The 12,574-nt window shown below is 37.0% G+C and overlaps 1 protein-coding gene across 1 annotated transcript in view; it reads left to right on the top strand.

Moving 5' to 3' along the window:
* Window positions 1-12,574, top strand: part of CNGA1 (cyclic nucleotide gated channel alpha 1) — a 72,476-nt gene that overhangs the window by 32,672 nt on the left and 27,230 nt on the right. The window lies entirely within an intron of this gene.

Below are 12,574 nucleotides of genomic sequence, written 5' to 3'. Positions count from 1 at the left end.
GTCACGGTTATTTGCAAAAAACCCTAAACCAAAGGCAGTGCTCAGAAACGACTCATTCCCACAATAGTAGGTATCATTTATGATATTCTTGTTTTACTGTGCATATCTATGTATTTACACTCTATGTATTAACTCATTATATCTACAGCATAGTCTATTAACCCTGATTTACAGATAAGGGATTAGAGAAAAAAAAAAAAAGAGTGAGAATAAGTAATTTAACCAGCTATTCAATGGAAGGCTTGGTAGCGGGTCCTTGTGGGACACGATATGGGTATATTTCCTATTTCCTGCTAAAACCTTCAGCACATGCATGGGGTGCCCTCTGTGCTCTGGGGTCACTGAAGGAAGAACCCTTGTGTGCTTCCCTTTGCCTCTGCTCTAGGTAATCATGAGCAGCGCTATTAACTTTATTACCTAGGAGTTTCATAGCAGAAGCCTCAATCTTGTTTTTCTTGTTCTTAGGCCGAGTGATGTGTTAAGACAAGGCACACACTTTCACAAGTGATGGGCTCGCTGGAGAAGGAATAGCATGGGGAGAGGAAATGATGAAAGTTGGAAGGGAAGGAGAGTTATGCCAAATTTGGATAACAAGCCTAAAGATTTCATTTCTCTTTAAATGTTTTGCTTGGACATCAGCCTTGAAAATTTCACCTTTCTCAAAGATTGGTGATGGTAAACAGTGATCCAAAGTATTATTTATTTAACTGACACGTATATTGCACATAAGTGGGCAAACATTCTAAGCACTTTATAAATATTTATTTTTAAAAATCATCATAATAGGTATATTATGAATCCTCATTTTATCGATGAGGAAAGGGAGGCTCATAGAGATTCAGTAACTTGCCTATACACATAGCTAGTAAGTAGTGGAGCTGGTGGAGTTCCCCTCGTGATTCAGTGGGAAGGAATCCAACTAGGAACCATGAGGTTGCAGGTTCGATCCCTGGCCTCGCTCAGTGGGTTAAGGATCCAGCATTGCTGTGAGCTGTGGTGTAGGTTGCAGATGAGGCTCGGATCTGACATTGCTGTGGCTGTGGTGTAGGCCAGCAACTGCAGCTCTAATTGGACCCTTAGCCTGGGTACCTCCATATGCCGTGCATCAGGCCCTAAAAAGCAAAAAAAAAAAAAAAAAAAAAAAAAAAAAGTAGTGGAGCTGGGATGCTAACTATGGAACTCTAGCTTCAGAGTCTGTGTTCTTAATCTATTTGTTAATGGGATTTAAAGTAAAAAAAAAAAACCCTTGGAGATCTCATTGTGGCTCAGTCCAACTAGTATCCATGAGGGCTCAGATTTGAGCCCTGGCCTAGCTTAGTGGGTTAAGGATCCAGCGTTGCTGAATTGTGGCATAGGTCACAGATGTAGCTTGGATCTGGTGTTGCTGTGGCTGTGGTGTAGCAGCTGCAGCCATATGCTGCCGGTTCAACCCTAAAAAGGCACCCCCCCCCAAAAAAAACCTACTTTAAATAAACTTTGAGATGATTTTTTTTAAAGTAAAAATTGAATTCTAGTTTCTATTAAGGTCTATCTTAGATAGGAAGCACTTTGGTATAATTCTTGTTTTTTTTAATTCTGAAAATAGAATATCATACAGAAAAAACATTTAAGCCGAAGATCACTGTTTTCCCAGTTTAAATGTTGCCTTGAAAAACCTTATATTTTCTTTCACTGCCTATTTCTAGATGACTTTGGATATTATGCAGTTAGAGCACCATAAACTGTCATGAGTGACGGTTAATTTGGGGGATTTCTATTCCCAACAAAAAGCACGGTGTTTATTTAGCCAGAAGAAGACCATTCAAAAACCTCAAACTAGCCTTTTCTATGACTCCGGGAAAATTCCTTTTGGACTCAATTTTGGATGTGATAATAAATGAAATCTTCTAAAATGTCAGCTCCTGTCTTACTGTTCATTTTTACCAGGTCACCTGCAGTCAGCAGTGCTGATCAAAATAATGAACAATCACTAGACCATAAAGCCTCGAAGGATAAAACTCCAGGCTTTTTGACCAGCATAGGATCTGAGAGGGTATATACTATGTAAAGCTTTAACCCCTCGGTTGCTATGTTCTGGAGAGGTTCCTGGGGCAGAAAGTGGACTGACTAAGGCAGAAGGGATGGTAGTTGTGGAGAAGCCTGGAGACATTTGCAGAAATGCTACAGTTCTGCCTAGAACTGTGCCAAACCTACTGTGGGGAATTTACGTATTTTTTTCTCAGTCACTCTAGCTAGGAGGCTTTCAATTTTATTAATCTTTCCAAGAACCAAATCTTACCTTTATTGATTTTCTTTACCCATTTCATTGACTTCTGCTGCTTGTTTGATGATTTCCTTCCTTCTAAATTGATTTGCTTTATTTGCTCATCTTCTAGTTTCTAAGGCAGAAACTTAGATCATTGATTTTAAACCTTTATTCCTTCTATTACAAGTATTTAAAGCTAAGCTAGCATTTGTCTCCAAATACAGCTCTAGCTGCATCCCACAAATTTTGAAATGTGGCATTTTTATTATAATTTAGTTAAGAATATTTAAAAATTTTATTTGTGAGTTTTTCTTTGATGCGGGCATTATTTAGGAATGTGTTATTAGATTTACAAATATTTGGAGATTTTCTGGATATCCTTCTGTTATTGATTTATAATTTCATTCTGTTTTGCACACAGAATATATTCTGTTTAATAACAGTCCTTTGAAATTTACTGTGATTTGGTTTATGGTCCAGCATATGATCTATCTTAGTTGAAATAGATAAGAATGTGTATTCTGCAGTTGTTGGGTACAGTGTTTTATAAATATCAGTTAGGTTAAACTGGTTGCTCAAAATCTAGTTTATTACTGATTTTTAAATTTGTTCTAGCAATTTCTGAGAAAGAAGTGTTAAAATCACAAGTAATTGTGGTTTTGACTATAAATTTGATGCTGACAATTTTTGCTTCATGAATTTTTGAAGCTTTGTCATTAGGTGCATATACAAAAAGGATTATTATGCCTTTTTTATGAATTTACATTTTTATCATTATTAAATATCCCCATTTATTTTTAGTAATACTTTTTGATTTGAATATAGATATTAATATAGATAAACCAACTCTTTTACTTATTACACCTTTTTCTGTCCCTTTACCTCTAACTTATCTTTGTATATAAAACTTATTTTATTTCTTGTAAATGACATATAGTTACATTTTACTTTTCTAACCAAACTGACAGTCTTTGTTTTTAATTATCCTTTTTAGTCTGGTAATGTATTTTGTTATTATGGATGTAGTCGGATTAAAAACTAAAAAATTCCCTTACCATTTTTTTATAATACAGATTTGCTAGCAGTAAGCTTCATTTTTATTTGCCCGAAAAAAAAAAAGTTGTTCGTCTTTGTTTTTGAAAATTCTTTTTCCTTCGTACAGAAATATAAATTTATAGTATTTCCTTTCTTTCAACACTTTAAACATATTTTTCCATTGTTTTCTGGCTTATATTGTTTCTATGAAAAGGTTGTGACTATTCATTTGTCTTTTTTCCCACTGTAGGTAATGTACCTATTTTCCCTTTCTGGGTGTTAAGAAAAAAAAATTTTACCACTTATTTTCAGTAATTGGGCTCATATTTGTCTGGTGTGATTGTCTTTGTTTATTCTGTGTGAGTTCATTGAGATCCTTGAATGCGCAGGTTTACACTTTTCATCAGATTTAGAAAATTGTTGACCATTAGTTCTTCAAATGTTTGTTTTCACAGTATACCTTCTAGGACACCAGTTATGTTGAGCCACTTAATACAGTCTCATGAGTCACTGAGACTCTGAAGTTCTAGCTCTTGCCTCAGTTTGGTGAGCTTCTAATGCTATGTCTTCAAGTTTATTGAGCCTATCTTCTTTATTGTTTATTCCACTAATAGACATCTGGTGAATTTTTCATTTCAGAAAGTCTAATTTTAATCTCTAATTTTTAATGTCTAAAAATTCCATTTGTTATTTTTTTATGTATTTCATATTTTTTCACATCTTTCACATTTTTACTCATTATGTACGTTTTGTTTTGAATTCCTAAGCATATTTAAAATATATATTTATATATGCTTATATAATATGTAATTATATAATATATAATATAGTTATTCAATACATATAATAATATCTATATATTATTATATTTATATAATATATTATATTATACATTTACACAATATATATATTTAAGTTCCTTGTTTGCCAATTGTAGCATCCTCTCTGTCATTTCTAGATTTGCAACTGGCAACTGATTTTTCTCCTGATTAGGGATCACATTTTCTTTCTTCTTTTTTGTGTCAAGTAATTTCTGAGTGAGTGCCAAACATTATGATGTGACATTGTGAAGTCTTTGGCTATTTCTTGCCTCCCTAAAAGAGAGAAACGGAGATGAGTTACTTGGAGACTTGCTGGATGCTTTATAAGCTTGTTTTAAGATTTGTTATGGTAGATTAAGATGTCCTTTACACTAGATCCAGTTTAGCATTACTACTAAACTGTGGCTTTTCTGTGTGTTCTATTAATGCCTGAGTCTTCAATGAGATCTCTGCAAGCTGACAGGTAGAAACTTGACTGTCTCCATGGTCTGTATGAATTCTGTGAATTATTTATAATTTAGTTCCCTGGCAGTTATTCATTGCCTGTGGGGTTTCAGCCTAGGCATGTGCAGTATTCCTCCAAAAACTCGAAGAGACCCCTCTGCAGATTTTGGAGTTCTTTCTTTGTATAGCTTCCTCCTCTCTAGAACTCTGCTATGCAGATTCTAGCTGCTTAGACTCCAAGATCATGTTTCTGACTTTTCAACTAAGCAAGACTGTTGGGATCTACTTAATATCCTTTTTCTTATGCCACCGTTCAGAAATTGCCTCTGGGCAGGGTTGAACTCATTTTCTCTCCTCTCTCAAGTATCACACTCCTGTGCTATCTGTTGCCCAATATTTTGAAGAAAACTGTTTCATATATTTTGTCCAGTTTGGAGTTAAGTTACCTTTTCATATTGTAATATTTGCTGTACAGCAAAGTAGCAAATTGATTCCATTACATATATATATGTACTTTATTTTTCATATTCTTTTCTATTATGGTTTATCACAGGTATTGAATTCCCTGGGCTACATAGTAGGATTTGTCTTTCTCTTGACTCATGTCTCTTAAGTATGATAATCTCTAGATCCATCCACGTTGCTGCAAATGGCAGTATCTCATTCTTTTTAATGGCTGAGTAATATTTCATTGTGTATGTACACCACATGTTCTTTATTCATCTGTTGATGGACATTTAGGTTTTTCCATGTCGTGGTTATAGTAAATAGCACTGTTATGAACATTGGGTGCATGATTCTTTTTGAATTAGAGATTTGTCTGGATATTTGCCCAGACAAATATGGGATTTGCAGACAAGTGGGATTGCTAGATAATATGGCATCTCTATTTTTAGTTTTATGAGGACCCTCCATGCTGTTTTCCACAGTGGCTGTACCAATTTACATTCCCTCCAACAGTATAGGAGAGCTCCCTTTTCTCCATACCCTCTCTAGCATTTATTTTTATCAATTAATTTATTTTTAGGGCTGCACCTGTGGCATGTGGAAATTCTCAGGCTAGGGGTCACATCGGAGCTGCAGCTGCTGGCCTACACCACAGCCACAGTAACACCAGATCCAAACCGTCTCTGTGATCTTCACCAAAGCTAATGGCAATACCGGGTCCTTAACCCATTGAACAATGCCAGGGATTGAACGCACATCCTCATTGATACTATTTGTAGAATTTCTGTTGATGGCCATTCTGGCTGGTGTGAGGTGGTACCACATTGTAGTTTTGATTTCCATTTTTCCAATAATTAGCAATATAGAGCATCTTTTCATGTGCCTGTTCTGTATGTCTTCTTTTGAGAAATGTCTATTCAGGTCTTCTGCCCATTTTTTGATGGAGTTGTTTGTTTTTTCATTATTGAGTTGCATGAGCTGTTTGTATGTTTTGGAAATTTATCTCATGTTGTCATGTCATTTGCAAATATTTTCTTTCACAGGTTGTCTTTTCATTTTGTTAATGGGTTTCCTTTGCTGTACAAAGGCTTATAAGTTTGATTAGGTCTCATTTGTTTATTCTTGCTTTTATTTCTATTACCTTGGGAAACTGACCTGAGAAAACATTGGTATGATTTAAGCAAGAGAATGTTTTGCCTATGTTCTCCTGTAGGAGTTTTATGGTGTTATGTCTTATATTTAAGTTTTTAAGCCATTTTGAGTTTATTTTTGTGTGTAGTGGGAGGGTGTGTTCTAACTTAATTGGCTTACATGTGGTTGTCCAACTTTCCCAACACTGCTTGCTGAAGAGACTATCTTTCCTCCATTGTATATTCTTGCCTCCTTTGTCAAAGATTCACTGACCATAGCTGTATGAGTTTATTTCTGGGCTCTCTCATCTACTCCCTTGATCCATGTGTCTGTTTTTATGCCAATACCACACTATTTTGATCACTGTAGCTTTATAGTATTGTCTGAAGTCTGTGCAGGTTATGCCTCCTACTTTGATCTTTTTCCTCGGGATTGCTTTGATGATTCTGGGTCTTTTATGGGTCTATATTAATTTTAGGATTACTTGCTGTCATTCTATGGTAATTTATAAGTTTTTTTCTATGTTTCTATTTATAAGTTTGTTTATAAATTATCTATGTCTGTGAGTCTATTTGTTTTGTAAATGTTCATTTATATCATTTTAAAAGATTCTACATGTAAGGGTTATCATATATAAGAAACAGAAAAGTTTTATAACTTGCCCTAGGTAACACAGCTAGCAAGTGGGAGGCTTGGAATTTGAACCAAAGTGTGTCTAACATTCAAAGATGATATTCCTGACTGTTAGACTAGAATGCCTCTCATAGTGAGTGATGTTATGGCCACTCCCTACCCCAGTGCCTTGTATGTAATACTACCTATTTTTTTTAACCGAATAAGAGCAATAGCACTTTCTCAATCTTATACATTTTACATATTTTAGACTCTAAAGTTTACTAAATAAAGAAGAGTTAACAGGTACTTAATAAATGTATATTAAATTAATATATTGCTGTATATTAGCTATTTTGGGGAGGTAAATTGATTGAAATCCTGGATCACCTCAGAAAAGAACACACTTTCATGTATATACCAAATCATGCTACAGTATCACGGCATCCTGGACACTCAAATTTCCCAGTGGAATTTGTTTTAGAAACTTTGCATTCAAGGCAGTGGAAGGCAGGTCTACTGTCTAACTTGTTATCAGTAATTGCTGCTCTCAGAACTACACAGCCTTCATTTCCTCTTGCTAGAATCCTGATTAATAAAGCAATTACAGGTACAAGAAAATGCATAAGCTTTTCATTTATTCATTTCAATGATATTGCTGAGGTACAGACATGCCCTAACTTATTTTCCAAACAGAACCTCCAATCTCCCTCCACCCTATCTTGTTCTTCTTGGTGTCCTTCCTACCTCATTATATTGCATCCTCTTATATATTTGTTTAGGTAAAAAAAAAAATCTAGGAGTTCCTGCTATGGCTCAGTGGTAACAAACTTGACCAATATCCATGAGGATGTGGGTTTGATCCCTGGCCTCGCTCTGTGGGTTAAGGATCCTGTGTTGTGTGAGCTATGGTGTAGGCCACAGATGTGGCTCAGATCCCATGTTGCTGTGGCTGTGGCATAGGCCAGAGGCTACAGCTCCAGATTGACCCCTAGCCTAGGATGCTGTGGGTATGGTCCTAAAAAAAAAAAGACAAAAACCAAAAATCTAAAGTCATCCTTGATTCCAGTCTTTCACTCACAGCCCACATCCAATCAACCATCAAGTCTTATGGTCTCTAGCTTAAAAAATTATCCCCTTTTCGCCACCTCCACTTTGGCATCCTGGTCTGAACCACCGCCATCTCTCACCGAATTGCTCTAAAAGCCTTCAGGGTTCCTTACATGATCTGTGCGCTAAGACCTTAATTCCTACCCCATCCTCCCCTTGCTTCCTCTAACTTAGCTGCCTGGCCTCCTTCTGTTCTTTAAATATTTCAAACACAGTCCTGCCTTTGGGCCTGGAGCATGTTTCCTTGCCAGGCAGGATCTGGCTGTGGCTAGCTCTGTGCCTATATTGAGATCCCTGCTGGATGAGGGCTTCCCTATTTACCCCATCAAAAACAGTCTGCCCCAGCCCCCCGTCATTTTCTATCCCTCTGCCTTGCTTTATCATGTTATTGATCACCATCTGACTTCTTTGTGTTTCCTGCATTGTTACTGTTTTTCTTCCTCCACTAGAATGCATACGCCGTGAGGGCAGGAACTTAGTTTTGTTTGACGTCCCAGTGATTAGAGGAATAAGTATCTGTTGAATGAATGACTAGGCATGGCATTGAACTAGACACTGGAGTTACGGTAGTGAACGACACAAACACCGTCCCTGCGCTTATGGAGTTTAAAGGTCTTACAGGGGTAGAGTTCCCATCGTGGCACAGTGGTGAATGAATCCGACTAGGAACCATGAGGTTGCAGGTTCGATCCCTGGCCTTGCTCAGTGGGTTAAGGATCCAGCGTTGCCTCTAGCTGTGGTGTAGGTCACAGATGCAGCTCGGATCCTGTGTTGCTGTGGCTCTGGTGCAGGCCAGTGGCTACAGCTCCAATTAGACCCCTAGCCTGGGAACCTCCATATGCCTCGGGAGCGGCCCTAGAAAAGGCAAAAAGACAAAAAAAAAAAAAAAAGGTCTTACAGGGAAGACAGACATTAAATAAGGAATTACATGAGACGTGATTATTATGTTTATAAGTGCTAAGGACACATCATTGATCCCTCTGACTGAAGGTCTTGGTGTATTGGAAGGCCGACTATCAAACATTTAATAATTTAGGGCCAAGAGTCAGAATCCCTTGAAGCACACACTTTTTGAAATGAAAATATGGAAGAATCAATGTCATGCACATGAGTATCTATAGTTAGAGGCAGTTTAAATAGGATTATCGAGATTTAGAGGGAGCTGACAAAGCAAGAACGGGACCCAGACTAAAAGTAGCTTACTAAACAGATAATCCATTGAGGCTATGTTCTTTCCATCAGTCAAGGTTACTGCAGGCCCCAGGAAAAGAAATTGATAGACTGGGTCCAGCTAACCACCCTTTGGAGGGAAAACAAAACATACATCCTAGAACATTTTTCTGATTTACCTAAATCCAAGAGAGTAAGAGTATGTTTAATTTTGTTTTGTTTTGATTGAAATCCTGGATCACCTCAGAAAAGAACATACTTTCATGTATATACCAAATCATGCTGCAGTATCATGGCATCCTGGGAGCTGCAGCTGTCGGCCTATGAAGTTTTATGATGTCAACCAGGAGTTAAGGTGGCAGGAGGAAGAAAGTTTTATTAGAATTATTGCTCCAGGAGTTAAGGTGGCAGGAGGAAGAAAGTTTTATTAGAATTATTGCTCCAGGAGTTCCTGTCATGGCTCAGTGGAAATGAATCTGACCAGTAACCATGAGAATACAGATTTGATCCCTGGCTTCGCTCAATGGGTCGAGCATCTGGTATTGCTGTGGCTGTGGTGTAGGCCCGCGCTACAGTTCCAATTCGATCCCTAGCCTGGGAATCTCCACATGCTGTGAGTTCGGCACCCCTCCTCCCCCCAAAAAATTACTGCTCCAACTGTTGTATTGAATTTGTTGAATCATTTAAGAATGTTTTGAATAACAAGCGGTCCATGAGAGAATGAATATGCCACAGCTATGTATGGGGGCAGGTTCCCAATCCATTATCTTATTTTTAGGTATATGGGTTTGGATTACATCTTTATGTATGAGGTAGGACTAGAAAAAGATTGCTCTAATTAACCCTAGTATATTTCTTAACCAGAAAATGTATTTTCAACTTTTTTAAGAAAGCAGACAAGTTTATGACAGTAAACTAATTCTTGTAAAATAAAACTTAATTCTCATCTTTGTCTTTCAAAAATTATGATAATAGTCATTTATCAAGTGCTTATCATGCTTTAGGAAGGCTGAACCATCTCATTTTAGTCCCCAGAACAAATCTGCAAGATATTATCATGACCATTCCATGGATACTGAAACTGAAACCCAGTAAGTTCAGTATCATGTTCCAAATCCCAGAGCTAGTGATTGTTGGAGCTGTGATTCAAACTCAGGCCTGTGACTTCAAAACCTCTGCATTTAAATCTAACGTGGTGCCGCAAAAACCACCCCCACCAAAAAGTAAGTGGCCATAGTTGGTATAAAAGAGGTAAAGTGAACACTCAATTTAAGAATAGTCTTTCCTGGAGTTCCCAACATGGCTCAGTGGTTAACGAATCCAATTAGGAACCATGAGGTTGCAGGTTCGATCCCTGGCCTCGCTCAGTGGGTTAAGGAACCAGTGTTGCTGTGAGCTGTGGTGTAGGTTGCAGACACGGCTCAGATCCTGTGTTGCTGTGGCTGTGGCATAGGCTGGTGGCTACACGTCCAATTGTATCCCTAGCCTGGGAATCTCCATATGCTGGGGTTGTAGCCTTTAAAAGGCCCAGAGGAAATGAACCCAACTAGTATCCATGAGGATGCATCTTTGATTCTTGGCCCCGCTCACTGGGTTAAGGACCCTTTGCTGCTGTAGCTGTGGCATAGGCCAGCAGTTGCAGGTCCAATTCGACCTCTAGCCTGGGAATTTGCATATGATTCACGTGCATGCCTAAAAAAGAAAACAAACAAACAAGAAAGAATATTAAGGAGGTCTACAGAGGGTCTGAGTACTTTGAGGAATGATACATCCCAACTGGGTTATTAAGAAACATTAAACTATTTCAAGGAGAAAATTTCTTAAATGTGAAGAAGATAATCATAATATAATAGGTAGTAATAAAACTATCATTTTTGAGCACTTCTGTGCAGGTAATGAGCTAAGGGGTTTGCTAATGTGCCTAGGGGCTCTCATCCAACTTATGCATGAGAAACTGAACACCAGTTGGTGAAAAACAAGTGTTTTCTCATATATAGTGTTCTTTGCTATTGCTGTTAGATAAGCATGGCTGAAATGGCAATTGATGGACCTGATTTTTCATGTTCTAACCTTGTAGATAATTAAGGCATTGTGGTGCTCTGGGATGAGCTAGGCCCTCGTGTACAGTTGCCAGATAAAAACCAGTACACCCAGTCAGATCCGAATTTCAGATGAACATTAAGTAATTTTTTTAGTGTGAGTTTGTTGCATGCAATGTTTGGGACATACGTCTATTGCGTCTGTATTTGCAAAATCCGGCAACCCTCTCTGGGTGTGAATCCCAGCTAACTGACACAATACAGGCCATTATGACCTTGGCCAAATGACTTCATCTCCCAGCCTTCATTTCCTCCTCTATAAAATGAAGTCAATACACTATCACAGTTTTGGAATTTAAATCATTTATTTTGCTTTGAGAAAATTAAATTAAAATTAAATTTCTTCCAGTCTTGAGAATTTTTCCTTGAATGTCTATTCATTATGTGTATTCCTTTGTACCTGTCATTTTTAACATTTGCTACCATCTTGTGCTTTTTGAAATGTTTACAATTAATTTCACAGAGATGGGTTTAAGCCATGTCACTCAGAGCAAGGGGCTTATTTTCCTAAGTAGATTGTGTAACTCTGCTTAAAGAGGAGCATGATATAGTGAGACTGACACAATAGCATTCTAGCATAAAGCTAAATTGTGATGAAAGTGGCCACACTGGTAAGTTTGGAGGAAGTTTGCAATGAGTTGATTTATGAAAATCACACACACTAGCAGCTTAAAGGTTTGTATTTAACTACAAGATGGCAAAAAAGTAGGTCAAAGCAGGATATTTGGTAAAATTTTGATTGATCAGGGAAAAATTGAAAGAAGTCAACAAATTATATATGAGAGTCATTTAAAGTCAAACAGGTAAACACAGATTTTCTGGAAATTATATTGCCAATAAAAATTGAAAGTGTTAAGAATGGTAATACACTTTAATCTAGTAATCTCATTTCTAAGAAAATAATAATCACAAGTATGCATAAGAATTTCAGAATTAGAACACTTATTTTGAAATATTTTAGACCAGAGGAAATATCCAATGATAAGAAAATTAAATAAATAGTGGAATAATATGATCGATTATGTAATCTGAAAGAGGATGCTTTAGATAGATATTTAGTAGTATAAAATGATAAGAAATGAAATTAAATTTACTATATTTTAAATTGTATGTCATAGTTATATGTATATGCATAAACCAAAATGTTAATATTGATTATCCCAAAATGGCAACGATGTATTTTTTATTTTCTTTCTTTCTGTATTGCCCAAATTTTATGAAACATGCTTTATTTTATAATTAGAAATAAAATTTTAAAAAAATTCTCGAATCCAAAAGCCAGTTTTCTGAAACTACTCGGTACTCTGTTAATTTTCTTTGCCAGGCACCTTGAGTATCTTCTCCTTTGCAAGCCTAGTAGCCCTACTGGAAGGTGAAGCCATTGAACTGAGGCAGTAAACATTACTGAGTTGTTCAGTGGCTAATTTTTCAGCAGGACAAATACTGCAAGTCCTGGAGAA

This window comes from Sus scrofa, chromosome 8 (genome assembly GCF_000003025.6).
Source record: "Sus scrofa isolate TJ Tabasco breed Duroc chromosome 8, Sscrofa11.1, whole genome shotgun sequence".
NCBI lineage: Eukaryota > Metazoa > Chordata > Mammalia > Artiodactyla > Suidae > Sus > Sus scrofa.
The sequence above is the reverse complement of the archived record's forward strand: the minus strand, read 5'-3'. Positions and strand labels throughout refer to the sequence as shown.